This window comes from Oncorhynchus gorbuscha, unplaced genomic scaffold (assembly GCF_021184085.1).
Source record: "Oncorhynchus gorbuscha isolate QuinsamMale2020 ecotype Even-year unplaced genomic scaffold, OgorEven_v1.0 Un_scaffold_2091, whole genome shotgun sequence".
In the NCBI taxonomy this organism is placed as follows: domain Eukaryota; kingdom Metazoa; phylum Chordata; class Actinopteri; order Salmoniformes; family Salmonidae; genus Oncorhynchus; species Oncorhynchus gorbuscha.
Genome location: NW_025746684.1, coordinates 77,845 through 81,471, shown reverse-complemented (window position 1 = coordinate 81,471; position 3,627 = coordinate 77,845). Strand labels below are relative to the sequence as shown.

General features: G+C 47.8%; 1 non-coding gene across 1 annotated transcript; it reads right to left on the bottom strand.

Moving 5' to 3' along the window:
- Positions 1-913: 913 nt before the first annotated feature.
- On the bottom strand, positions 914-1,032 carry LOC124024934. The gene has a single exon (XR_006837110.1). It is a non-coding gene; the product is annotated as a 5S ribosomal RNA (ribosomal RNA).
- Between the last annotated feature and the right edge of the window lie 2,595 nt (positions 1,033-3,627).

Sequence of the window (3,627 nt, the reverse complement as noted above, 5' to 3'; positions counted from 1 at the left end):
CCAAACTCTCCTCCTTATCTCCGAGACGGCCTCCACTCCCCAGCTTCTCAGCTTGCCCACTATCACACCATCTTCTACGTATACTGGGAGATTCATAAAAGACACCACCAACTCCTTCACATTAATATCTCTCGCCAGAATCCTTGTGTCCTTTATTCGCAATCCATCCATTAACCGTTCTTTTCCTCTTTCATTTCTCATCGTAATTTCGTACTTCTTTTCTCCTTTCATTCTGCATCCCACCACCTCTCCACACACCTCCTTAATTGCTCTTAGTAGTTCCATTGTCGTCACTTTGTCTTCTCCTTCCAACACAATTGCCACCGTGTATTCTTTTCCATATTTCACTCCTTCGTTATCTTCATTTTTCTTCCGTTGCGCCTTTTCGTTGTCTTTGTCCATTCCGTTTGTCTTTTCCTTGTTGTCCGTCATAGTAAAAAATGAATCCAAAAAAACCTCTCCCCCAAGCAGAAAAACTGCAAGGGGGAAGACTAACCAAACTTTAAACTATTCAACTGAAGAAAATAATAAATTATATTGCAAAAACCAATTAATTAACAAAAATAGCTCTCGAGCAAACACTCTCCAGCAAACACTCACTCACAGCTCAAACACTCACACCTGTCGTCACTTCTCCAATCAGGAATTGCGTACTCAGGCCGGTGTGGTCGTAAGCGAGAAACTATCTCTTGGTGCACTATATAAAGTCAAAGTGGGTGTGATTAACAGCTGTTGCATTTTCACCATGTCGATAAGCATCTTTGTGTCACTCAAAAAGTGCAAGAACTTGCATATAATGTAGCCATAATTTGTAGCACAGATTGTTGGATGAAATACAAACTAACCTTATTATTTCAAAGCGACGGCACATATTTCAGCCTTGTGGGAAGAAACGGACAAAGGGTTGACAAAAAGCTTACAGCACCTGGTATTCCCAGGCGGTCTCCCATCCAAGTACTAACCAGGCCCGAACCTGCTTAGCTTCCGAGATCAGACGAGATCAGGCGTACTCAGGCCGGTGTGGTCGTAAGCGAGAAACTATCTCTTGGTGCACTATATAAAGTCAAAGTGGGTGTGATTAACAGCTGTTGCATTTTCACCATGTCGATAAGCATCTTTGTGTCACTCAAAAAGTGCAAGAACTTGCATATAATGTAGCCATAATTTGTAGCACAGATTGTTGGATGAAATACAAACTAACCTTGCTTACTTATTTCAAAGCGACGGCACATATTTCAGCCTTGTGGGAAGAAACGGACAAAGGGTTGACAAAATCTTACAGCACCTGGTATTCCCAGGCGGTCTCCCATCCAAGTACTAACCAGGCCTTAACCTGCTTAGCTTCCGAGATCAGATGAGATCAGGCGTAACATCCTTCCTTACCAAACCATCAAACACCTTCCACACTGTCACCCTCTTTCCCTCAAACCTTGCCAAGTTCCTCCTTATATATACTGCAAAGCTTGCATGTGACAGCAAAAAATTCAATACAATATTCACCCCCTTCACATGCTGACCCACTCCAAACAATACCAAACACCTCCAATCAACCCCGCCTATTAATCCTTCTCCCCAGTACGTTTCTAACATATCCCTCAACCTCACATAGAACCCAGCTACATCAGCAACTCTCGCTTCAAGAGAGCGAGAGTTACACCCCTTCTGAAAAAACCTACACTCGATCCCTCCGATGTCAACAATTACAGACCAGTATCCCTTCTTTCTTTTCTCTCCAAAACTCTTGAACGTGCCGTCCTTGGCCAGCTCTCCCGCTATCTCTCTCTGAATGACCTTCTTGATCCAAATCAGTCAGGTTTCAAGACTAGTCATTCAACTGAGACTGCTCTCCTCTGTATCACGGAGGCGCTCCGCACTGCTAAAGCTAACTCTCTCTCCTCTGCTCTCATCCTTCTAGATCTATCGGCTGCCTTCGATACTGTGAACCATCAGATCCTCCTCTCCACCCTCTCCGAGTTGGGCATCTCCGGCGCGGCCCACGCTTGGATTGCGTCCTACCTGACAGGTCGCTCCTACCAGGTGGCGTGGCGAGAATCTGTCTCCTCACCACACGCTCTCACCACTGGTGTCCCCCAGGGCCCTGTTCTTGGCCCTCTCCTATTCTCGCTATACACCAAGTCACTTGGCTCTGTCATAACCTCACATGGTCTCTCTTATCATTGCTATGCAGACGACACACAATTAATCTTCTCCTTTCCCCCTTCTGATGACCAGGTGGCGAATCGCATCTCTGCATGTCTGGCAGACATATCAGTGTGGATGACGGATCACCACCTCAAGCTGAACCTCGGCAAGACGGAGCTGCTCTTCCTCCCGGGGAAGGACTGCCCGTTCCATGATCTCGCCATCACGGTTGACAACTCCATTGTGTCCTCCTCCCAGAGCGCCAAGAACCTTGGCGTGATCCTGGACAACACCCTGTCGTTCTCAACCAACATCAAGGCGGTGGCCCGTTCCTGTAGGTTCATGCTCTACAACATCCGCAGAGTACGACCCTGCCTCACACAGGAAGCGGCGCAGGTCCTAATCCAGGCACTTGTCATCTCCCGTCTGGATTACTGCAACTCGCTGTTGGCTGGGCTCCCTGCCTGTGCCATTAAACCCCTTCAACTCATCCAGAACGCCGCAGCCCGTCTGGTGTTCAACCTTCCCAAGTTCTCTCACGTCACCCCGCTCCTCCGTTCTCTCCACTGGCTTCCAGTTGAAGCTCGCATCCGCTACAAGACCATGGTGCTTGCCTACGGAGCTTTGAGGGGAACGGCACCTCAGTACCTCCAGGCTCTGATTAGGCCCTACACCCAAACAAGGGCACTGCGTTCATCCACCTCTGGCCTGCTCGCCTCCCTACCACTGAGGAAGTACAGCTCCCGCTCAGCCCAGTCAAAACTGTTCGCTGCCCTGGCCCCCAATGGTGGAACAAACTCCCTCACGACGCCAGGACAGCGGAGTCAATCACCACCTTCCGGAGACACCTGAAACCCCACCTCTTTAAGGAATACCTAGGATAGGATAAGTAATCCCTCTCACCCCCCTTAAGTTTTAGATGCACTATTGTTAAGTGACTGTCCCACTGGATGTCATAAGGTGAATGCACCAATTTGTAAGTCGCTCTGGATAAGAGCGTCTGCTAAATGACTTAAATGTAAATGTAACACAGTCAAACATCATGTGCATCAGATTTTCATCTTTATCTGTGCATACATCACACACACGAGACACTGACCTGTCTACCTGATGTAACACCACCTTGGTAAAAACACGGTTGTGCCTCAACATAAAATCTAAATGGGTACATTCAATACTATTGAGCCTCACTACCATGTTTTCCCACAACCTCTCAACTTCCATCCCTGGAAAAACTTGCCTCCACACTTTCTCCGATGCAGGCGCCCTGACCTTCCTGGTAATAAGCGCCCAGTATAAGGCCCTCACCTGGGTAGAGGATAATGCTTGCATATTCTCCCCACATTTCACCTGCATCTCAGGCAAGGTCTCTAAGACTCCATTACTCAGATGATTGTCCAACAGCCTCACCCACTCCCCTGGAACACACTCCTTTATCCTATCATACATTCTCAACACCATCCCTTTCCTGACATCCTCATCTAC